This window comes from Macrotis lagotis, chromosome 5 (assembly GCF_037893015.1).
Source record: "Macrotis lagotis isolate mMagLag1 chromosome 5, bilby.v1.9.chrom.fasta, whole genome shotgun sequence".
NCBI lineage: Eukaryota > Metazoa > Chordata > Mammalia > Peramelemorphia > Peramelidae > Macrotis > Macrotis lagotis.
Window position 1 is genome coordinate 133,645,968 of NC_133662.1, and position 26,600 is coordinate 133,672,567.

Sequence of the window (26,600 nt, forward strand, 5' to 3'; positions counted from 1 at the left end):
AAGCCATGCCAGTGGCTCTCATTCTGCAGAACAATCAAATCACAAGAATTCCTCTTTTCTCCCTAAAGGGAAAGCAACTCAACCTATATAAGGACCTTTTTTATTACCAGTTCCTCTTCCACATAACATTAAAAAAATTGCCAAAAAAATGTTTAATGATGCATTCATGACACTATATACAGAGTATCATATTCATTATCTGACACCTCTGTGACGAATGGAGGGAGGACATTGCCAATTCTCTTTTATGGAGTCTGTATAGTTTTTTATAAATTCATAACATACAGTTTCAATTTCAAATACTTTATTGATGACATGCATTGTTATAGTCATTGCTTTTTATTTCCTCACTTGCACAGATTATGTGCAAGTAATATTCTTTTATAATCTGTTCAGATGTTGTCTAATTGATAGGTTGCTATTTTCTCCAATAATTGTGTCACTATAAAAAGTGCTGAGATATTTTATATGTATATATATATATATATATATGCAACCTTTATTTTTATAGTGATCTACTTTGAATGTTTATCTTATAATGGTATCTCTGTATATATAGAGGTATCAATAAACACTTTACTCACATCTTTAGCATAACTTCAGATTGTTTTTCAGAATATTTGACCAATTCACAATTGCACCAAAAATTTATTATTTTTGAAACAACTTAACTTTTATTATTTTTTTATTTTTTATTTTTATTATTTTATTATTTTTGTCATCTTCTCTAGTAAGTTGGATGTGAGAAAAAACTTCAAAGTTGTTTTGATGAATATTTTTTCATATGAGTGACTGGAAGGAACCTTGAAACTCCTTTAAAGAACTATCTATTCATATACATTGATCACTTGTTCAATGAGAAGTGATTTTTATTATTATTCTATATGTGTATCAATTTCCTAAATATCTTGTATATAAGACCCTTAGAAGAGAAAACTGGTGTAATGGTTTCTTCAAATTTAACCATTTTCTGAATTATCCAAGTTATCTTAATTTTGTTTGTACAAAACCTTTTCAACTTCATGTAATTAAAATGATCTATTTTACCTTCAAAGTCCAATGATAGGCTTTGGCAAAGTCAAGATGACTGGCAATGGTTCATGATGGACTGCATGACCTTGCATCTTCAATGCCTGATCAAACTCTAAGGTCTCCATTGTAATTGTTTCAAAAGTCTTTCTGATCATTGTAGCAAATTGTTCTCATCTACCTATTCCTTGGTGGTGGTGGGGAAATCTTTACCTGCTTGGCGTAGATATCTTCTTAAGTCACTAACAGATTTGGGGCCTGCCTGTTAACCTGAGCCTTGGTTATCCCATCTGCCAAGATGATTTACCTGGGTGTGACCTCCGTGCATGCTATAGCACCTTGGACCCACATGTAAGATTGGGTGACGATGAAATGAATAGTCCTAAAAAGAGTTCAGCAAGCCTTCATGTCATAGATGCTAGTGCTCTCTGAACACTCTATACAATCTCTTTTTGCAATCTTGGACCAATCATTTCATCTCCTATGGTACTTGTTTTCTATATTTGAATTAGGACAACAGTCCAGTTCTAAATTCTGTATAAATCATCTATATAAAGAAAATAATGTTTATCTCACAAAATGATTATTAGAAATTATTTTTACAACATAACTTTACAACTACTACCATTATTTTTCTGCCCATCCATTAAACTTATATTCAATTTATTTTCTCATAATTGGTAAATGTTTTTTCCTTTACAATTTCTGATACTTTGAGCCTATATCCAGTCATGCTGAATAGAATTAACGTCTTTCAAAAACTAGATAAAATCACAGTAATATTAAAACTGAAATGGATTGTCTTGAAGAAGTAGTATTAAGGCAGGAGTAACCCTCCTTAGAGGTCTTCAATCAGAGGTTGAACAACTACTCATTTTTTTATTTGTTTTTTGGTAGTGAGGATTCCTTTCACATAGGGGTTGATCTAGATAGATATTGGCAGTTTTTTCAGTTCTGTGATTCTACTAACCATAAATCATTTTCAAGTTGGGTGAAAATAAGAAATAAATATCCGTACCTGGTCATCTGTATCCAGAATTGACAGGGTGATCACTTAAAGATAGAAGGATAAAAGGGCCTGGTGTGCTAATGAAGATGTGGACACAATCACACAACTAAAAATCAAGACTTGATTTATTGTTTTGTTGATTTTTTTCTAGACTAAGGTGAGAGGAAAATGTTAATGATGCAGATTAAAATTAAAAGTATGTCATGCGAGCATTTTTCTAGAGATCTGGTTGTTAAAATTAACCAGCATACTCCTTTACATCTATTAGGTACCCAGAGAGAAACTCCGCATTGTTCAGTGGAAAGAGTACTAGTTTCATTCTCAAAGTCTCTGATTTTTATTCTCCCTGACACTTACTGCTTGTTCAACCATGAGCAGGTTACTTAATCTTTAATTTCTTTGACTATAAAAGAAAGGGATTAAACTAAATGATCTCTAAAGGCCCTTCTACTTTTTATTCTCATGATCTATTTGAAAGCAAGTTAAGAAAAAGACTGACATTGTTGTCAACTATTAGCAGAAATATTTGTTATTCAATAGTAATTAGGATGGTATGATTTAGTTGATTGATAACTGGGTTTTTGTCATTGCAAGAACATAGGAAATTATAAAATCCATTACTCTATGTCAGCAAAAAAAAATTACTGTTCACATACTTTATCATTACTTTAGGGTACTTTGTTAATACAACCATTTCTAGGGAATCTTCATTCATTACCTACATATAATGGTATTTCACAGGATTTAAAAATATTTTAAAATGTTTTCTGGCAAACAATAATACTCAATAAGTCAATCAATTGTCCTTTATTAAACACTTATATGTCAAACACTGTACTAAATGCTGATTATATAAATAAAGGGAAAAACAGTCCCTTCCTTAAAGAAAGTTACATTCCAATGAGAGAAGCAATATATAAATGATAAAATATATACACATATGTGTATCCATGCACACACATGTACATATACACACATATTCACACATGCATACAGTTATACATACATATGGTTCATGTATGTAGATATGTTGATTTGGTAGAAAGTAATTTGAGAGGGGAACACTACTGGCAGGCAGAAACAGGAACTGGGAAGAGATCTTTAGAAAGTAAGATTTGAGATAAATTTTAAAGAAATTTAGGGAAACTAAGAAACAGAGGTAACAGGGTTGATAATTTCTGACTTGGAGGAAAGCCAATTCAAAGGCATGCACATATAGGAGATTAGCATTTTGTTCTAGAACTGAGGAGCAGACAAGTATAGCTGGATAATAAATTTAATGGGAGGGAAGGAGACAATTCATAATAGCACCAGAATGGTAGAAAGGGGCAAATTTGTGAAGACAAAGAAAGATAGGAAACAAAGGTTATTTAATCCTAGAAATAATATAAAGTTACCGAAGTTCATTGAACAAAGGAGTGATATTGTCATTCCTTATGCTTTAGAAAAATCACTTTGATTATTGGCTATTGTAAAAATCCAGGTGAGTTTTGACGAGAACATGAATTGGGTTATTAACTTAGTAAATAGAAAGAAAATTTTGAAATACTGTGGAAGTTAAAGAAAAGACAAAATTTCACATTAGTGAGGATATCTGGGCTGAGTCAGAGTAAGAAGTCAAGGATGACAATAAGGTTGCAGTTCTGGTAAAATGATGATATTCTTGACAGTAATCAGAAAATTGGGAATGAGGGACTGGGATGCTAAATAATGACTTCAGTTTTTCAGAGTTTCAGATACCAATGAAGCCCTCATTTTGAGAATTTGCAAATGCAATTGGCTATGCATATTTTTACTTAGAAAAGACAGTATGTCTCAATGTATAGCTCGAGATATCATATACATGAAAATGTTAATTGATTTGTAGGATGCTGATGAGCTCACTAAGTTAGACATTGTAGAGCAAAAACAGATGACACAGGATAAAGTTCTGAGAATAATTAAATTTGAATTTTTTTAAACTGAAGAACTTGTACCCCCAACTTTTGCACTGTTGCTCATGGTAAAACATGAAGAAAGATATCTTTGCAATTTTTTCCACCCTTCTTAAAGGATGATTTCAATTCTTGCTTGGAGTAAAGCTAGAATATAGAAGATGAACCTTAATACTCAATTCATTTCTTGGGGAATTCAGGGTTAGAGTAATATCTAAATTATTTCTAAATATTGTTAGTATATTTGAAATGGTGTAAGTAGATACCTTCATAATTATCTGTTAAAGTGGAAAAGATTGGACTTCTAGCCAAGATGGTGGAGAGAAGACAGGCACTGTGCTAAGGTTTTCTGATCTTCCCTCATATATAATATGAAACAAATCTCTTAACAGAAATTCAATCAAAAAAACCCAGAAAAAGAAGCTAGGAGAAGAACATCTACCTTAAGGTTTGTATTCAGGGATCATGGATGATCTGGGGGCAGAGAGCAGAGAATCTTTTGGGTTGGGGTGAAAGCCAGACTAACCTAAGATCAGTCAAGGAGGCACTGACTGTGGGAGCCACAGTCCAAGAGTCAATTGGGGCACAGAGGCTTTGGCTGTAGGACTGATGGTCTGGGGCACCGTGTCAGGGCTGGAGGGTGAGTTCCAGCTTGGAGAACCACAGACATCGATCTGTTGGGCTCCTCTGGTCTGGAAGACCTCATACTTTATACATTCATTTCAGCTGAACCCTTTTCCCAGAACAAACACCATAACAGTCCCCCGCCATACTCCTCCCCCCCTCAACATGCCTCCCCGCCATGGCTCAGGCATGGGCAGAAGAGCTCGCTCAGCTGAGGTAAATGGCCTCAAATCAAGGTCACAGACACTCCAGAGAAAGCAATCAGCACCCTCTACTGGCTGACCCACCTGGGGTTATTAACTCTGTGAGCAAATCCTCTAGCACCTCCTACTGGCCAGACAACCTAGAGTTATTAAACTCAGTGAGTAAAGCCTCTAGGGATCTTAACACCAAACTTCAATGAACCAGCCCCTCACCCAACACAAGATCTCAGGAAAAAGAAGAAATGCCATTGAAAAGGGGGGGAGTCCATAGAAAACTACCTAGAAAATAAAGAATCTAACTCAGAAAGATCTAGAACCTCTGAGGAGAATATGATATGGTCTCCATCCCAAAAAGACTTCCTTGAAATCAGGAAGGAGTTTAAAAAATCAATTTGAAAATTTGGGAGAGAAAATTAACACCCTACCACAAGAAAACAAATGCTTGCAAAAAACAATAGGACAAATGCAAAAAAGAAAATAATTATCTCAAAAGCTCAAATGGAAAACTCTTTCAAATATAGACTCAACCAATTGAAAAGGGAGTTGCAAAAAGGTAGATGAAGAAAATTCTTCTCTTAAAAGAGTATATGGAAACTAATGATTTCATGAGACAACAAAGAATCTGGTAAACAAAACCAAAAAATTGAACAAATAGAAGAAAATGTAAAATACCTCATCACCAAAACCAATGAGCTTGAGCAAAGAACTAGAAAAGACTACTTAAGAATTATTGGACTTCCTGAAAATATTGAAGAGAAAAAAAGCCTGGATTTAATATTATAGGATTTAGTGATGGAAAATTGCCCTGACATCAGGGAACCAGAGGACAAAATATTTATTGAAAGAATACATCGATGCCCTCCAGAAAGGGATACCAAAATAAAAACACCAAGGAATGTTGTGGCCAAATTCCAGAACTATCAAAAAAAAGAGAAAATCCTGCAAGGATTGAGAAAGAAACAATTTAGAATCCAAGGAGCCACAGTAAGGATTACACAGGATCTGGTTGCATCAACATTAAGGGATGAAAGGGCCTGGAATGTGATAGTCTGAAAAGCAAGGGAGCTTGGAATGCAGCCAAGAGTTCACTATCTAGCAAAACTGATTCTTCTTTTCCAGAGGAAAAGATGGACATTTAATGAAAAAGGAGACTTTCAACTTTTCCTGATGAAAAGACCAGAGCATAATAGAAAATTTTCACTTCAAACAGGAGACTCAAGAGACACATGAAAAGGGTTAAAAAAAGGGTAAAGGGGAAAAAAACTGCTATCCAATAAGATGAAACTGGCTATACCTGGGAGAAAGACTCTAATAACTCTCTAGAATTGTAACTGTATTAGAGAGAATAAACATAGCCAGAAGTGATGGACACTCATGACTTTTCTGTGACTCAAATAGAATGATTTACAAACAATACTTCCTTTAAAAAGGGGGACAGTAATGAGACAGGAGGATGGAGGAGACTGAATGGGATAAATCTCATCACATTAAGAGGTACCAAGGACTTATTGTAGTAGAGGGAGAGAAGGGATGAGGTGAGAACCACCTGAATCTTTCTCTTATAAGATTTGGCTTAAATTTAAGTTAAGAAACTTATCTTACCTTTCAAGTATTAAAATGGGAAAGGTAAAGGGGCAGAGGAAAAGCAGAACTAATATAAAACATAGAAGGATGAAGGAGCAAAGGGAAAGAGGAGAGAAAGAGGAGGGGGGTTAGCTATAGAAGGGCAAACACACTGAAGGTGGTGGTATTCAGAAACAAAGTACTGGAGAATATGGATAAAGTGAAAAATGGGAAAAATAGAAACAATAGAAACAGAGGGAAGATAACACGGAAGGAAATGAAGAGTTAATAATTATAACATTGAATGTGAATGGGATAAATCTCCCTTTAAAAGTAAGCAAATACCAAAGTGATTTAAAAAAAAAAACAGAATCCTACAATATGCTACTTACAAGAAACCCATTCGAAGCAGATATACATAGGTTAAAGGTAAAAGGTTGGAGCAAAATATATAATGCTTCAGCTGAAGTGAAAAGAAGCAGAGGTAGCAATCCTTATCTCAGAAAAAGCAGCTGCAAAAATAGATATCATTAAAAGAGATAAGGAAGGAAACTATATCCCCCTAAAAGTTATAATAGGCAATAAAGTGATTTTAAAACTAAATATGTATGTAGCAAAAAATGGTATGGAATCCAAATTCTTAGAGCAGAAGTTGAAGGAGTTACAGTAAGACACAGACACTAGTAGTGGGAGACCTTAAACTCCCACTCTCAGATTTAGATAAATCTAACCATAAAATTAATAAGAAGGGAGTTAAGGAGGTAAATAGATTGTTAGAACGCCTAGACATGTTAAACCTATGGAGGAAATTGAATGGGGATGGCACTTACACAAAAATACCACTACTAGGTCTATACCCTGACGAGATCATGAAAAAGGGTAAAAACATCACTTGTACAAAAATATTTTAGCAGCCATGAACTGATGCTAAGAGAGATGAGCAGAACCAGAACATTGTACACCCTAACAGCAACATGGGGGTGATGATATCAACCTTAATGGACTTTCTCATTCCATTGGTGCAACAATCAGGCACAATTTTGGGGTATCTGTGATGGAGAGTACTATCTGTATCCAATGAAAGAATTGTGGAGTTTGAACAAAGACCAAAGACTATTACCTTTAATTTAAAAAATAACATTATTTAATTATGTAATTTTGTTCTTTTATACTTTATTTTTTTCTGTAAAGATATGATTTCTCTCTCATCACATTGAAGTTAGATCAATCTTTACCATGGAAACAATGTAAAGGTTAACTGATTGCCTTCTGTGGAGGGTGGGAGATTCAAGGAAGGAAGCAGGATTAGGAGAAAAAATTGCAAAATACAAAATAAATAAATTTAAAAGTGGAAATGATTAAACATTATTGTTTAAAAGTTAATTAATTATTTAGTTATAATGTTTGTTAGTTAGATCACCTAAGATAGTGGATAAACTTATTCCTACAAATGTATTGCAAGTAAAGATCAGAGAATTTATATATTGACAGAGTATAGCAGAAAATGCATAATGTTGACTTCTTCCAGTTGTCTCCCCATTCAACCAAGACAGACCTCTCCCCCCCCCGATATAATACAAAGAGAAATTTAATAAAGCCTCTAGGAAGGAAAGAGATAAATTAAGGGCACATGGAATGCCAGCTCCTTTATATATCTGTTTCTTCTCAGAGTTTTCCTTTTCTCCAAGTTCTTCCCCAAAGAGTGTTTGCAATCACATGTCCTCTTATGAATCAAGAAGCAAGGTCTCTTCTGTCCCAGGCTTTCAGGTCAACTACACTCCTTTCACAGTTACACAATGTCAAATAATCATACCCTTTGCCCTTGAGAATATTATTATGAAAATGAACTAGACCTGAACCCTGAATTGCAGATATATCTTTTAAAGCAAGGTAGTTTTTGACAATTTTATTATCTTATTCTTATATATAATATTGTTTAAGGAAGGTCAATCAGAAAAGATATTAAAGGTATTAAGTATTAATAGCAAAATTAAATGATCACTATTTATGAATATTCTTTAATAATTATAATTATTAAGTTACAGTTTTCTAACTACTATCAAAGCCACAATCTGCAGTTTGGGTTAACCTGTTATGAATATTTTGTTGAAGTGAGGTACCACCTCATATTTATCAGACTAGCTAAGATGACAAAAATGGAAAATGATCAGTGTTGGAGAAGTTATGGGAACATTGGCACATTGATGCACTATTGGTGGAGTTGTTAAACTAATCCAACCATTTTGTAGAGCAGTATATAACTATCCCACCCCCCAAAAAATGATAAAACTGAACATACCCTTTGACCCAGCAATATCAGTACTAGGCCTGTATCCAAAAAAATTCATAAAAAAATGGAAAATGTTCCACATGTTCACAGATATTTATAGCAAATCTCTTTTGTACTGATAAAGAATTGAAAGTTTAGGGGATGTGCATCAATTAGGGAATGACTGAACAAATTATAGTATATGAATGTTATCAAATACAATTGTTCTATAAGAAACAATGCATGGGGTGATGGAGCCAAGATGGCGACAGGAGAAGAACCTCTCTTAGGTGCTCTCTGTATAATATTTCAAAACTTATAAAATAAAGACTAAATTTTTGAGAGACTCAACCCACAGAGGGATCCAGTGAGGCAATTCTCCAGCCCAATGTAACCTGAAAAATAGAGTTCCAAAGGGTTAGAAGTCATCCCCTAAAGTGAAGGAACTTCAGCCTCCTGGAGTCAGCCCCAGGGTTCCTGAGAGCTACGGCTCATGGCAGCAGGGGGCAGTTTCCTGAACTACATCCTGGGTAGCACCAGGCACAACTTGAAAGATAAGTGGGGTCCTCTGCCAGAGTGAATGCATGAAGCCCAGATCTCAGGGCACACAGCAAGCAACAGTGGTCCCTGAAGACCAGATCCAGTAATTGGAAGCAGGCAGAGCCAGTAAGCAAGAACCCCCAGGCAACTAAGCATTGAGTGCTCAGCCTATGTAGGGGGAGTGGAGAGAGAATTCTGAGGTCTGTCCTCTAAACCTGGAACAGGATTCTGGGGACTCTGACCACATTCAGATCCTGATCACACTCTAGGCCCCCATAGAACAGCAGCCCCCCCCCCACCTCAGCACTGTGGCAGAGGGGTGTGCTTGTGGTCATTCACAGACCAGGAGGGAAGACAGCCTCACATATGGAGATCCTTTCGATGGGGAGTGTCCCAATAATACTCAAAAGCTCAAGAAGCACCCCCAAACCAGGCACAGGCTGGGGAAATGAGTAAACAGAGAAAAAGGAGGAACTTCATTGCGAAATACATTGTCTGTGATCCCGAGGTGGATCAAAATACTCATTCTGAAGAAGGGGAAGTACAAGCTCCTACATCTAAAGACTGCAAGAAAAATGGAAATTGGGCTCAGGCTATGACAGAGCTCAAAAAAGATTTTGAAAGTCAAGTGAGGGATATAGAAGGAAAACTGTGAAAAGAAATGAGAGCAATGCAAGAAAAAAAAACATGAAAAAGAAGTCAACAGCTCAGTCAAGGATATCCAAAAGAATGCTGAAGAAAATAACATGTTAAAAACAAGCATGAGTCAAATAAATAAAACAGTTCAAAAAGTTATTGAGAAGAATGCTTTAAAAAGCAGAATTGACCAGATGGAAAAAAGATATAAGAAATCTCTTTGAGGAAAACAAATCCTTCAGAAGTAGAATGGAACTAAAGGATGCTGCTGACTTTATGAGAAGTCAAGACACAATACCTCAAAACCAAAAGAATGAAAAATTAGAAGAAAATGTGAAACATCTCATTGAAAAAACAACTGATCTGGAAAACAGATTCAGGAAAGATAATTAAAAAATTTGGGGGATACCTGAAAGTCATGATCAGGAAAAGAGCCTTGACCTCATTTTTAAAGAATTCCTACAAGGAAATTGCCCAAATATCTTAGAAGCAGAGGGCAAAATAGAAATTCAGAGAATCCACCAATCTCCAGAACTCCCAAGTCAAAGAAAAAATATTACAAGCACCCGGAAGGAAATGATTCAAATATCATGAAGCTAAAGTCAGGATCACACAGGGCTTAGTAACAACTACATGAAAGCCTCGTAGTACTTGGTATATAGTATTCCGGAAGCAAAAGAGCTTGGAATGCAACCAATCAACTACCCAGCAAAACTGAACATCCCCTTTCAGGGAAAAAAGATGGACCTTCAATGAACCAGGGGAATTTCAAATGTTCCTGTTAAAATGGCCAGAGTGGAACAGAAAATTTCATCTTCAAATATAAGACTCAGGTGAAGCATAGAGAGTGGAAGAGAAGGGTAAAATATGATGCACTTAATGATGATGAACTACATGGATTCCTGCATAGAAAAATGATGCTGGTATTATTCATAAGAAACTTCTCATTTAATAGAGCAGGTAGAAGGAGCTTTTATACATGAAGCACAGGGGAGAACTGAAATTGAAGATGCAATATATTGTAAAAATGGAGTCAATGGCTAAAAGGAAAATGTAATGGGAGTAAGAGAAAGGAGAGGTGGAATAGGCTAAGGTATTTCATATAATAAGATTTTTTTTTTACTAAATGAGCTATTGCAATGATATGGAAGGGGGAATGTGAGGGAGAATGAGGGAACCTTCACTGTCATCAGAGGTGGCTCAGAGAGGAGACAGCATATACATATATATATATATATATATATATATATATATATATATTCAATGGAGTATAGACATCTAGCATAAGAAGGAGAGAAGTGGGACAGGGGGAAGGAGGGGAATGTGAGTGATGGAGAAGAGGATGGACCATGGGGAAGAGTGGTCAGATACAACACATTTTCTTTTTTACTTCTTGCAAGGTGCTGGAATTGGATGGCCTGTCTGGGACCACAGGGCCGGGGTTGCTGGGTCTTAGGGGTGGTATGTGGGTTTGGGGCCTCTTGGCCCCAGGGCCAGGGATCAGGCTGATGTTCCACTCAGCTATCCTACAGCACATTTAAGAAGAAGGACAGAATGAAAGGTGAGAGAAAATAATATATGGTAGTGGAGAACTACAAATGGATGGAATTGTGATCAGCAATGACAACAGTAGAAAACTATGGAAGTAGCTTTTATTATGGACTTATTCTAAAGAATGTGATCCACCTGTGACAGAGCTAGTGATGTTAGAACACAGACTGAAACACGTTTATTATTATCATCATCATCATCATCATCATCATCATCATCATTATTATTATTATTATTGTTATTATTTGGGGGATTACGGGGCAGATGGGGTTGGGTGCCTTGCCCAGTGTCACACAGCTGGGTGATTGTTTGACTTGGGCCTGATTTGAGCTTAGGTGCTCCTGACTCCATGTCCAGTTCTCTGTCCACTGTGCCACCTAGCTGTCCCTATTATTATTATTTTTTTAGTTTTAATTTTTACTTTTTCTATTTCCTTTCCTTTATTGTTCATAAGGGGCTATATTTTTTGTTGGGAGGGGGTATTATGTTTACTCTTAACAAGAATATTTTGGTAATGTATAAAAAATAATTTATACAAACATTTATACAAAAATAAAATATATAAAAATGAAAAAAGTAACAATGATTGGTCAGACTTTAGAGAAGAATGGTAAATATTACAGGATATGATTCTGAGCAAAGGGAGTAGAATCAAGAAAATATTCTTAACATTAAAAACAGCATTATGAATTGATAAACTATGATAGATGCAGCTCCTCTCAACAGTGCAAAGATCTAGGAAAACCCCTTTGGACCTGTTATGGAAAGGGAGGGTGGTGGGCAAATATGCACCTTGTGAACATGCAACTGAATAAATGTTGAGTGGCTTTCATGACATGTAGTTGGGAAAATAAAAATAAAATATCCAAATAAAATTAATAAAATAATAAAATTAATCAGTAATGATTTGGAGCATTTTTTCATATGATTATGTTTAAATTTCTTCATTTGAAAATTGCCTGTTCATATCCTTTAACCTTAAACAATTGGGGAATGACTTATATAACTTTGATTCAATTCTCTATATATTTCAGAAATGAGACCTTTATCAGATCCCTAACTATGAAATTTATTTTCCAACTTTTTGTTTTCCTTCAAATCTTGTTTGCATTCATTTTGTTAATGCAAAACCTTTTTTATTTAATATGGTCAAAATCATTCAATTTGCAATTTAAAATATTCTCTATTTCTTATTTGGTCTTAAATTTCTCCCCTTTCCATACATCTGACAGATTATTTCTTGATCTGTTAATTGGTCTATAGAATCGCCCTTTATGTCTAAATCCTCTACCCATTTTGACCTATCTTGGTATAGGATGAGATATGGGTCTATGTCTAGCCATACTATTTTCCAGTTTTCCCAGCAGTTTTTCTCAAGTAGAAATTAATGTTTTGGGGTTTGTGAATGACAGATTAATATGGTCATTTACTACAGTTTCTTTTGCACACATTCTAATCCATACTTGTCCATTTCTCTGTTTCTTAACTAGTACAAGGCAGTTTTGGTGACTGCCATTTTATAAAATAGTTTTAGATCTGGTGCAGGTGGGGCACCTTCCTTTGCATCATTTTCATCAATTTTCTTGGTATACGTTTTTTAAAAAAAATTATTTATTTAAAGCAGTGGGGTTGGAGTCTGCAGTGGCTTCGGCTCCGGCCAGTGGGGCTGCCGCGGGCCGGGGCCCCAAAGCGATCCGCAGGGCACCAAAGCGATCCGCAGAGCCCCGGGCGGGCGGGTGGGGCGGGTGGGGCAGGTAGGCGGAGCAGATGCTTTCCCTCCCGGGAACCGGCCCCTGTTAATGGCACCCGTGTCTCTCCCCCTCCAGGTCACCAGGCTCCCCGGTGCCGAAGGGTGTTGCCTCTCCCCGGACTTCGCTGGGACCTCCCGCCCTTCCCCACCGCTGGTCGGCGGTGGCACCTGGCTTGGGCCGCTCCTCCCGCTCCGTCTCCTCCTCCTCCTTCCTCCTCCTCCTCCCTTCCTCCTCCTCCACCTCTTGTTGCTACTCGGACTCTTGTTTGTACCGTGCCTCAGACACTTCATCCTAGTCCCGGGAGAGCGGCGTTGGGTTTCTATCTTTATTTGACGAAAATGAGCTGTTGCGTAGCCATTGGTACCTGTATTGGGGAAATATAGCATACAAGCAAGACACTTACAGCTTCTGTGGCAAAAACTTTTTCAGGTCAGAGACCAAGAACTCTTGCAGTCTTTTATGTCATCCCTTCTTCTCCAGACAGAAGATACCAAAAAGTTTCAATCAAAGATCTCTTCACCTTATTGATAAAACTACTACTAATAAGCCAAAATGTCTGTCAATGTCAACCGCAGCATTTCAGATCAGTTCTATCGCTACAAAATGCCCTGTCTGATTGCTAAGGTTGAGGGCAAAGGAAATGGAATAAAGACAGTTATAGTCAACATGGTTGATGTTGCAAAGGCTCTTAATCGGCCTCCAATGTATCCCACCAAATATTTTGGTTGTGAACTGGGAGCACAGACCCAGTTTGATGTTAAGAATGACCGTTACATTGTCAATTCGCCTCTCATGAGGCGAATAAGCTGCAAGACATGTTGGATGGATTCATTAAAAAATTTGTTCTCTGTTCTGAGTGTGAGAATCCTGAAACTGATCTGCATGTCAATCCTAAGAAACAAACAATAGGTAACTCTTGCAAAGCCTGTGGCTATCGAGGCATGCTTGACACAAACCATAAACTCTGTACATTCATTCTCAAGAATCCACCTGAGAATAGTGACAGTGTTACGGGGAAAAAAAAGAAAAAGAAAAGAAAAATAGAAAGGGCAAAGACAAAGAAAATGGTTCTGTGTCCAGCAATGAGACAACACCACCACCACCAACCAATGAACTTAACCCTCCACATGCTGTGGAAGATGATGAAGATGAAGATTGGGGAGAGGACACAACTAAAGAAGCTCAAAGGCTCAGAATGGATGAAATCAGTGATCATGCAAAAGTTCTGACACTTAGTGATGACCTAGAAAGGACAGTTGAAGAAAGAGTCAATATTTTATTTGACTTTGTGAAGAAAAAGAAAGAAGAAGGTATTATCGAGTCTTCTGACAAAAAAATTGTTGCAGAAGCAGAAAGACTGGATGTAAAAGCTATGGGCCCACTCATTTTGACTGAAGTTCTTTTTAATGAGAAGATTCGAGAACAAATAAAGAAGTATAGACGTCATTTTCTATGATTCTGCCACAATAACAAAAAAGCTCAGAGATACCTTCTTCACAGTTTGGAGTGTGTGGTAGCTATGCATCAAGCTCAGCTCATCTCCAAAATTCCACATATCTTGAAGGAAATGTATGATGCAGACCTTTTGGAAGAAGAGGTCATCATTAGCTGGTCAGAAAAGGCCTCCAAGAAATGTCTCAAAGGAACTTGCCAAAGAGATTCATGTCAAAGTGGGCTTAAGGAAGCAGAAGAAGAATCTTCAGGTGGAGAAGAGGAAGATGAAGATGAAAATATTGAGGTGGTGTATTCTAAGACTGCCAGCATACCTAAAGTTGAAACTGTGAAGTCTGCTGATAACAAGGATGATGACATTGATATTGATGCCATTTAATACTGCAACTGAGCTTACAGTGTAATGCTTTGAATTTCTCTGCATTTTCAGCCAGAAGTGCAACATGTATGTGCAGAAGCTAAAAAAAAGACTTATCATGCTACACTTTGTACTCAAAATATCTTTTTACTGTGAGTGATCTTCTGTAACTAAGCCCAGTGAGACATCTAGGGAGTCCATATACATCAATGTTCAGGTTTAGTTTGCTTATTTATAGCATGTTACTTTGGGGGAAAAAACTAGTGATGGACACATTTGAATTACATTTATTTAGTTGTAAAAATAAAAATTTGTTTTTGGTCAAAAAAAAATAAAACAATGGGGTTAAGTGACTTGCTCAAGATCACACAGATAGACAACCCACTGTGCCACCTACAATTTTCTTGATATTCTTGACCTCTTGTTGATCTAGATGAATAGTGTTAGCACTTTTTCTAATTCTATAAAACAGTTTTTTGGTAGTTTGGTTGGTGTAGTGCTGAATAAGCAATTTAATTTGAATAGAATTATAATTTTTATTTTATTACTTTGGGCTAACCATGAACAATTGATGGTTTTCCAATTATTGTTTAGATCTGATTTTGTGTGAAAATTATTTTGTTATTGCATTCATACAGTTTCTGGATTTCCCTTGGAAGATAGGAAGATAGAGAGATAGGAAGACAGATTCCCAATTATTTTATGTTGTTCTATATGGAAATTGTCTTTCTATCTCTTACCCTTGGACTTTGTTGTTTATATATGGAAATGTTGATGATGTATGTTGGTTAATTTATATTCTGCTGCTTTGTTGAAGTTGTTAATTTTTCAAGTAGTACTTTGGTTGATTTTCTAGAATTTTCTAAGTATACTATTATATCATCTGCAAAGAGTGAAAATATTGCTTGGTCAGTTCTAATTCCTTCAATTTCTTTTTCTTCCCCTGTTGCTAAAAATAACATTTCTAATACTATATTGAATAGTAATGATCAAAATGGTTACCTTTTTTTCACTCCCTAATCTTATTAGAAATGTTCTTCCTTTATATCCCATTGCATGTTTGTTGATTCTTAATTTAAGCAAAATTCCATTTATTCCTATATTCTCCAATTTTTTAGTAAGAATGGAAGTTGTATTTTGTCAAAACCTTTTTCAACCTGCATTGAGATAATCATGATTTCTGTTGTTTTTGTTAATGATAAGCTCAATTACTTTTAGTGTTTTCCTAATATTTAGCCATCCCTTCCTAGCTGGTGTAAATCATATGTGATCACATTGTATTATCCTAGTAATAACTTGGTTTAGTTTCTTTGGTAAAATTTTATTGTAATTTTGCATCATTGTTCATTAGGGAGATGTTGTTTAGTTTTCTGCATGTTTTGGCTCTTCCTGGTTTAGGTATCAGGACCATATTTGTGTCATAAAAGGAATTTGGCAGAACACCTCATATTTTTTTTTTAATAGTGTGTGTAGAATTGAGATTAATTGCTCCTTAATTGTTTGATTGAATTCACTTGTAAATCCATTGGATCAGCAGACTTTTTCTTAGGGAGTTTATTGATGTTTTTCCTATTTCTTTTTTCTGAAATGGGTTAAGTATTTTATTTCATCCTCTGCTAATTTGGATAGTTTGTACTTTTGTAGATATTCATTCATTTCACTTTCATTGTCAAATTCATTGGCATACAGTTGGGGGAAAATAACTTTGAACTATCTCTTTAATTTCCTCATCATTGGTAATGAAATCACCCTTTTCATTTTTGATACTGGTAATTTAATATTTGTCTTTGTTTTAATAAGATTAAACAAGGTTTACATATTTTAGTATTTTTGAATGAAACAAACACTTTATTTTATTTATTAGGTCAATGATTTTCTTTCTTTCAATTTTATTAATCTATCCTTTGATTTTAAGAATTTCTAATTTGTTATTGAAATGGGAATCTTTAATTCTTTCTTTTTCTAGCTATTTTTTGTTGTATGCCCAATTCATTGACCTCTTGTCTAGTTCATTCATATAAGCATTTAGAAATGTAAAATTTCCCCTAAAACCTGCTTTGGCTGCATTCCATTAGTTTTTCTCAGATGCTGACATTTTCTTGGATGAAAGAGTAGATTATTTCTATTATTTGTGGTTTGATGCACTCATTCTTTAACATTAGGTTGTTTAGCTTACAATTTACTCTTGATTTATCTGCCCATGGTCCTTTATTACATTTAATTTTTATTGGATCATGATCTGAAAAGTATGCATTTATTATTTCTGCATTTCTGCATTTGATTGTAAAGTTTTTATGCCCTACTACATGGCCAGTTTTGGTATGGGTGCTATTTATTGAAGCAAAAGGTATATTCCTGGGGCAGGTTTGTAACGCAGTAGATAAAGCACCGGCCCTGGAGTCAGGAGTGCCTGGGTTCAAATCCTGTCTCAGACACTTAATAATTACCTAGCTTTGTGGCCTTGGGCAAGCCACTTAACCCCATCTGCCTTGCAAAAAAAAGAGGTATATTCCTTTCTATCCCCATTCATTTTTCCCAGAGGTCTATCATATCTAAGTTTTCTAAGAACTTATTCATCTTAACTTCCTTCTTGCTTACTTTGTGGTTAGATTTGTCTAATTCTGAGAGAGAAGTAGAGTGCTTGGGGACCTATCCCAAGCCTTCCCCTCCATACATACCTTTCCCAGGTCTTCAGATGTCACTGACCCGTCGGTCTTCGGATGCATGGACCCTCCTTGGGGATGGAGGGCAATAACTGGACAGAGCACCCGGTAGCAGTCTAACAAGCAGGTCTTTATTGATACATAGCAGTGAAAAATGGCTCCCGTCTTCCCCAGCCCCATCTCTTTTATAGTCCTGAGCTCCTCCCCTGTTCCTCCCTCATGGGTGTAGCGACTCCAGTTACCAGGGTTTCAAGGCACCCATGTGGGTGGGGTTCACACCCCCAGGCATCTCCTAGCCCATAGGTGGCCAAGGTCCAGAGCTGGGTCCCTGACAATTCCCCTTTTTGTTTAGACGGGTTGTTGTTCATCTTTGGGCATTCTTTGGGGTTCTAGAGAAGAACATGAAGGTCAGCCTTTGCCTCCAATAGCATGCTTTAGAAACAAACAGATGCAGCAAAGGAGGAGAGATAGAAATAGTCATAGGAATATCTTGCTCAACATGTTCAGGAAGGGGATCTTGTTTTGCTTAATAACCAACAGCAATGAAATTATTTCAGATCTGAATTAGACACACACACAGACACAGGTACAAACACACAGAAACAACTTTTTCTTGTAAAATTTACCAAGCTGAGATTGATGCCCTGGCCAGCATCAAATCCCAGAATATAGGAACATTTTCCTATGCTTCCAGGCCAGTAGAGAGATGTGAAAATGTCCCATTGAAGTTTAATTACACATTTACACATATTTCTTATATTTTTGAATGAATCAATTAAGACCAGTCAAGAAAAAATAACTTTTAGAATCAATCAGAATGTCTTGAGGAACCTCTTGTATAAATTCATTAAGATTTTTAAATAGCCAATTAATTTCAAAATTGAATGCATTCTTAAGTAACTCTATAAAATTCAATTTTAACTATTCTAGTACAGAGATGTAGTTATAAGCACAAGCATTGTTGAGGTGCATTCTTCTTCATATTTCTCAGTGACATTGGACAGTTCTTGCAGGAGATGGGCCTCAATCCCCAGAGAAAGAGCTGCCTGTGGTCGCCTTCACCGGGAGATGCGTAACGCAGAGCGGTAGATATTTATATTGGCACTGAATGAGGGGTGCGATGTACAAGAGACATATTATCCACCTTGATGCTGATCAAGGTGGCTTTCATTAGGGATATCAATAGCCAGAGTAAGCAGGGGCCAAAAATACAAGGAAGAAATAATATGACAATAGGACCTAGCCAGCTGAATAACCATTCTAAGAATTGTAAATGCTTGAGATAATTAGCAATGTTAAAGGCAGCAGTCTGATGATTCAAAAAATAGGTCGAAATATTTCTCAGTTCTTGAAGCAGTAAAGCTAACTGATGAATGTCTGATATAATAGTGCACCTTGTAAAGCAGCCCATATCTGAAGCTATGAACCAACAAAGGAGGAGTTGGTAAGATTTACCTGTAAGGGAGTGACACATAATGGTTTATATCTGTATTGACAAAGAATTTGGGTGATTAACTCATGGTAAGCAAGCTCATCCCCGATGTAAACTACTACAGGGGCCGAAGCATCTATTTCCTTTTGAAGTGCTCAGTTTATATGATTTTGGGTGGTCCACATGGATGACTGCTGGGCCAAAAATTTTTGCAATACAGATGTCAGATATCCTTGTTGTTGATAAAGGTCCTGAATTTGGAATTCTTCATAAATTGAGAAAGTAAAGTTTATGATATTGAAAGCAAGATCAGCCACCTCACGCTTTTGCAATGGTTGCAGATGAAGATTCCCACGAAGTTCATTCCACAACTCTTCCATAGGATGTTGTGCCCATGGTTGCTTAGCTTTCACTGGAACAAGTTGATATTTTTGGTGTTTCAGGATAAATATTGCATGACCACGATGCCGAAGAGTCAAAGCATTGGTGAGTGTGGCATTAAGACAAGAAATGCAGTAAGGTTGAAGGCCCACATGTTGTTGATCATGTTTTCCAATAGATGTTTTGGGGATGACAAAGGAGGAAAGCCTAGTCTGGAGGTGCATGAGTCTCAGCTGTGAATCCATAACACAACTTATCAGTATGTCCTTGAGTGCCATGGCAGATCGAATTCAAATTGCCAAAAATAGCATTCCATGTCGCAAATGTAAAGTCCGAGCAGGATGTACCTTGATTGCAGGGGAATATATGGATGGAAGCATTTATTTATTGGTGCAAATGGTAGACCCAATCACCACAAATGTGGATGAGCAGTTCCCAGGGGAAAGGCAACTGGTGCAGGAGCTGCTATATGTTTGTATTTCTTTGTAGAGGTGATATAATCCCAAAATTGCAGGTGCACAGAGGAATTGTACATTGTAGGGCCACATTTTGGAACCCCGGTAGAGCAATTATGTACCAGAACCCAGTTATCTCAATCTCCTTCGGGGCAGGCAGAGAAGGACACTGTACCCTTATGATAAGAGGCAAACTGCATATACGTCTGTGATGTATCTTGGGTGCAATTCAGGGAATAAGGGATGGATAACATAGTTATGCTTAGGCGGGTAGTATGATTCTTTAGTTCTTGTGTATGATGAAAAAAGGATGAAAAAAGTTTACTTTCTAATTTGATACATGTCTTATCCAAGCTTATATTGTCCAGGAGTGTGGCGTCTGTATAAAGACATATCAACAGATTGGAAGCATATACTGTAAAGTTGTACTTAATTATGTCAGTTTCCTGTACGTTCTGTGTGTCTCAGTGTTCAGTCTCCCTACTAACTTGGTGACATTCCCTTTTATCTTAAATGGAGATGTCTTGTCATGCCATCCTAAAGCTTTAAGAGCTGGTGGGTCCACCACCAGCCCCCAGAACCATGCACCTTTGTTGATCTTCCTGCACTCTGTGTGACTCAGTAAGGTTGTACCATCTACTGTTGAGAGCTTGTGTCCTGGGTAGTAGACTCAGGGCAAGGAGGGCAAGAGCTAAGGTCTTTATTCTCTTTTCTATCCTTGGGTGTCACCGTCCTCTATGTCCCTGTCTTCTCCTTTTTTACTTTTTCTCTGAGGTCTCTGACCCATTTGGTTGGTGCCCAGACTGGTTCCTCCTTCTCCTCGCCATGCAGACATGGATCTGGTTGAATACAAATATACCCTTGTCCACTTATAATTACCAAGCCCGTGCCATGCCATTGGCCATCTGGGCTTTTCCAAAGTACTTGGTTACCTATTGGGCAGGGAGTGCGATGGCTAGTTGCATGTGTGTGGAGTATGCATGAAGTTGCTGTGAAAAAGTGGAAAGCTGGGTAGTAAGTAATCTCTCAATTGAAGAAAATTCATGGTGTATATGGCCTGTGCTAATTGTGTATGTATAAGGCAGGCCACAACCACTGACTCCCCCTTTTTGTTTAATGAGGAGTATCTTGATGGTACAGTTGGTACGTTCAACTATGGCCTGGCTGGTGGGATTGTATGGAATGCCAATACTGTCGAAAATTCTTGACAAAAAACTGCAAATGCCTTAGAAGAATATGCAGGGCCATTATCTGTTTTTATAGCTGTAGGAACTCCACAAGTGGAAAAACAGGACAAAAGATATATCATGGCAAGCTGCCTCACCAGGTTGAATTGACGCCATGAGAAAATTGGAAAAAAGTGTCTATGGAGACATGAATAAGGGTTTTACCATAGTGGTTAACATCCATCTGCCATAAAGTGTTAGGACGGTCTCCGTGGGGATTAATTGCACAATCAATAGGTGGGGGATGAAATGGAGCACAGCCAAGGCATCATTTAACTATGTCCCTGGCTTGATCTTTAGTGATGCCATACAGATGACAAAGAGAACAAGCTGAGAGATGGTACTTATCATGTGCATGATGGGCTTCTGAGAGTAAAGGGCATAGCAATGCTTGATCTACTGTATCATTGCCACTGTAGATGAGACCAACAGTGGAGGCATGGGAATGGACATGCAACACAAACACAGGACAGTGATGAGAGAGGAGAAGATTTTGAAGATCTGTCAACAAAGAAGCAATAGTACTAACATGAGGATTGATAAAAGCCGTAGGGAGTTCTCGAAGTGCTGTAGCACAACAGAGACTGTCGGTGATAAGATTAACAGGCACGTTGACAAGATAAGCAAGAACACATGTAACAGCAAGGAGTTCATTTTTCTGGGCTGAGGTATACTCAGTGGTAAAAACTCGCAATACTTGCTTTTGTGGGATGTAAAAGGATGCTCGTTTATTTTTGGTGGCATCTGTGAACAAATTTGGTCCATCACCAGGGGTAGAGGAAATAATTCGTCGTGGGGGTTGTAATGGAAGGCTGTCCCATCCACGCAGCATTGGGGGGTAATGGAAAATTAATGACATCACATGAAGTGAGTAGGGCACCCCATTCGGGGATAGAGTCAGTAAAATAATGAAGAACATCTTCAGAAGTACAAATATTTAAAACAGGATATATTCCAAACATACAAAGACAATGATCAGGCATAGCTAGGAATAATTTTGCTAGCATCATGAATTTACAAGGGATGCTTCTTTTACTTTTCTTGAAATATTGCTATTCTATAACACCTTGCTTTTGATAGAGACAACCAATATGCGACCTTTGATTTAAAATGGTGACGAATATAGGTTGCTCAGGATCAGATTGAACTATGGACTCATGACACCTGGAAAAGGATCTGTGCCATTGACTCCTTTGCTTGCGAGGTCCAATATTGGCGGGGGGGAGGTCAATGTGGAATCTCCTTTCAGGATATCATAAAGAGGATACATCAAATCATCAGGAATAGGAACTGTAGAATGTATCCATTGTATGGAGCCAAGCAGTTTTCGGAAATCATTAAGGGTCCTACACTTCTCTAAATTCACCTTTGGGGGTATTCTAGATGCCTGTCCTTCACTAAGGGTGTGACCAAGATATTGATAAGGGATAGTTTCTTGTATCTTATGAGGAGCTACATGAAGACCATATTTACTCAAAGAAAGGAGCATTTCTTTTGTTAACTCTTCTAGCTCCAAGTATTGCTTAGTAGCCATGAGAATATCATCCATATAATGGATTATGATAGCCTTGGCATATTTACTACACAGTGGGTGAATGATAGCTGCAACATATGCTTGGCACATTGTTGGACTATTGACCATTCCCTGAGGTAATACACAGTAAATTTATACCTGGCTGATGGGCTTTGAAAATTTTTTGATGGTACCATAAATGCACATTTATCCCTATCCTCAGGGTGAAGGGGAATGCTATAAAAACAATCTTTGATATCTATTATCTTTATGACAAATTCCCTAAGTATAAAAGCAGGAGAAGGAAGACCCGTCTGTAGTGGGCCCATAGGGACCATTCTTTTATTCACCGCCTGTAAGTCAATAAGCATTCTCCAAGTGCTGGATTTCTTTTTTTTTTTTTTTTATCACAAATACAGGAGAATTATAAGGGCTGGTGGTAGGCTCAATTGTGTGTTGTAACAATAATTCCTTAACTATACCTTTTAATGCGGTGAGCTTCTCCATAGAAAGGGGCCACTGTTTTACCCACACAGGGTTATCACTCCTCCAAGTAATCTTTGGGCAGCTCACCGTAACAGTAGCCCCTAGAAGCTTGTTGTCAAATGTTCAGGGGTGGTAAGATACAATTGTCACTGATGTAACAAATCTCTACCCCATAGGGCAGAGCCTAGTCCTATAATCTTTAAGGGACGAATAAAGCCACTTTGTCCTTCATAGCTCCATCTCAAGTGGTGCTCTGCTTTTCTAGTGCCTTGATGGCCTCCCACCCCTAGAATAGGGGTGGTAGATGACATAGGTGGCCAGGAGGGGTCCCAGTGTTCTGAATCAGTAATGGACACATCAGCTCCTGTGTCAATCATTTCTGATACTAATTTGCCTTTTATATCTATCTGTATAATGGGCCACGGTAACCCGACTTCAGTACACCAATTTACATGTGGGACACTCTCACTCTCAATCCATGGCAGAGATATTCCTCAGCCAATAGTCATGCCAGGGGGGGAAGGGTTACTGGGTAGCAGTGTGGGTTGGTAAGGTACACAGTAGTGTGACCACATGGCAGTAGTTGGGTGTGGACGAATACAGGGGAGTATCCTGTAGCACCCACTACTAATCAGGGAAATGTGGCCAGAACCATCTCTATAGAGGCAGTACTCCAGGGGGTGATTGTTAATGAATCCTCTTCCTTTCCCTGCTCAGAAACTGTTAGAATATTTTCACCTAGATCCTTTCGTTTTGTAGTTCCCTCTGATAGTGCTCCTGCAACCCTTTCAGTTCTGGGTCTGGCCCCATGGGCATCTCTGAAGCTACTGTGATCAGGTAGGCTCTGGTGTTGGGTCCCCCATGGGGATGGGCCCCCTTCCCATTTCCCGGAACCGATGTTTTCTTAGATCTACAGAACCTTGCCATATGTCCAATTTTTCCACAGGAATAGCAAGTGGACTGTTTATTGCCCCTCTTTTGACCTGCACAGCACTGTGCCTTAAAATTCCCTTCTTTTCTGCAATTAAAACAAGCGCTCTTTCATTGTTTAAGGCCTTCACCAATCCCCTGAGCTATCACCATCACCATGGCTTGATGTTTTCTACTTTTAGGGGGGGCCTCTAGGAGGCACTCGATTATATCATTTATGGAGGGATTGGCGCCCAAACCAGCCAAGAGCTGTTGGTACACAGGGCAAAGACCCTCTTACACCAACTGCAGAATAAGCAGTTTGGCACCAGTTACATGTCCTAAAATGTGTATGACTGTTTTACCCTGGTGATAAAATCTGTAGGGGTTTCATTGGCTCTTTGTTTAAGACCAATAAGTTCCTTGGGCTTCTAACTTCCCAAAGGCCCTGACAGGGCAAAGTTGAATAGCTGCAAATACCATAGGTTGTAAATGTATTTGGTCTCTAGGTCTTTTCCATTTTCCTGTCCCTGTAATCATCTCAAAAGCCTCATTGGGGTTGGTGATACCCCTCTCTTCTATATACTGTTCTGCCTCTCTCTTTACAAGGGCATTGAAAATGACTGCTTGTCCTGGGGTGAGCACTGAACCCACAACCTCTTGCCAATCATAAGGGATCCAAGGCCATGCAGCAGTGCCATTAGTTAATAAATGTTTCACATATGGCGAAGGGGGATGTACTTTGCAACAGCTGACTTGAGCTCTTTCAATACTTTAAAAGGAACTGGCTCATGACAGTGGTTGTTACCCTGGCCATCATCAAAAACAGGACAAAGAGTTGGAGTAATACCCCAATCTTCCCAATCTACAATCTCCCCTTCTTCAGCAGCCACTTTAAGACTGTGTGCTACAAGACTTTCTGGAGCAGGGCCCCTGGAAGAGCCAAAAGTGAAATTGGCTCAGTGTTTCAGAATCAAGGAGGACAGAGGCGCGGAGACCTCTTCCTCACTACTCTCTGCCCATGGGCATGGCATAAGCACTTCCTCCTTTCTCAATATCTGCTGCGCCACAGCCCTGGGTCTTAATTTCTGCTGTGCCACAACCCTGATTCTGACTTCCTCCCTACCCCACCCTGCTCTTACTGGACCCTCCGAATGGCTACTTCCTCCTCCTTCTTCGACTCCATATTTATTATGTTTCTTATAAGTTTCTCTAAGTTCTGCCCAAGGATAAATCAGAGGAGGATGGGGGGGAATTACAGTTCTCATCCTCAGAAGATTCTCCTAATGATTCTCCTACTTGTGTACCAATTGTTTCTCACCCACAGGGATGAGAAGCCCCCTGTAGCATTGTTTCTATGAGAGAATAAAAGGAGAAATCCTGGTCAGTTAAGATTACAGGACATGACTCATCAAAAGAAGCCAACTGTTTCCCAACTGTCTCCCAATTCTCTTTTGTAATCCCCGAATGTTCTAACCATGGGGAGACCTCCCACACCGTATTTACAAAATGTGGCTTAAATTGATGCTGTTTGCTTAATTTATATAACTGACAAGTTAGAACTGCCTTTTCTTCGGGTCTAATCAGGGGAAAACCTAGCCCCTGCCCCATAACTTCATCCCAGATTAATCTCAAATTAATCTGAGGCTGTCCATCTCTTCCCCCTTATTAAGGGAGGCCAAGTGGAAATTCCCTTTGTCCCTGTTCGGGCGCCAACTGCTTGGGCCTTCACCTGGATACATACCTTTCCCAGGTCTTCAGATGTCACAGACCCGTTGGTCTTTGGATGCATGGACCCTCCTTGGGGAAGGAGGGCAATAACTGGACAGTGCACTTGGTAGCAGTCTAACAAGCAGGTCTTTATTGCTTATATAGCAGCGAAAAATGGCTCCCGTCTTCCCCAGCCCTGTCCCTTTTATAGTACCGAGCTCCTCCCCTGTTCCTCCCTCATGGGCAGAGCCACTCCTGTTACTGGGGTGTTCCCAGTACCCATGTGGGTGGGTTCAAACCCCCAGGCATTTCCTAGCCCAGGGGTGGCCAAGGTCTAGAGCTGGGTCCCTGACAGTGGAGGTCCCCCACTATTACAGTTTTGTTGTCTGCATTTCCTCAAAATTCGTTCAGCCTGTCTTCTAAGAATTTGGATCCATAACACTAGGTGTATATATATGTTTAATGATGATATAACTTTATTGCCTATGGTGTCTTTTAAGAAGATATAGTTTGAGGGCAGCCAGGTAGCATAATGGATAGAGCAGTAGCCCTGGAATCAGGAGGACTTGAGTTCAAATGTGACCCCAAATACTGGATAATTACTTGTCCTTGGGCAAGTCATTTAATCCCATTGCCCTTCAAAAACATACAAACAAAAAGAAGATATAGTTTCCTTTTAATGAGATCTGTTTGCTTTTGCTTTCTCTGAGATCAAGATTGCTACTTTTGATTTTTTTACTTCTGCTGAAACAAAATATATTTTGCTCCAGCTTTTTACTTTACCCTGTCTGTATTTCTCTGCTTCAAATGTGTTTATTGTAAACAGAATATTGGGAGATTCTATTTTAATCCAGATTTTAATCCATTCTGCTTTCTGCTTCCTTTTTATGAGAATTCCTCCCATTC

The 26,600-nt window shown here is 38.2% G+C and overlaps 1 pseudogene; it reads left to right on the plus strand.

Moving 5' to 3' along the window:
* Positions 1 to 13,538: 13,538 nt before the first annotated feature.
* On the plus strand, positions 13,539 to 15,022 carry LOC141489888 (eukaryotic translation initiation factor 5-like; annotated as a pseudogene).
* Positions 15,023 to 26,600: the final 11,578 nt, after the last annotated feature.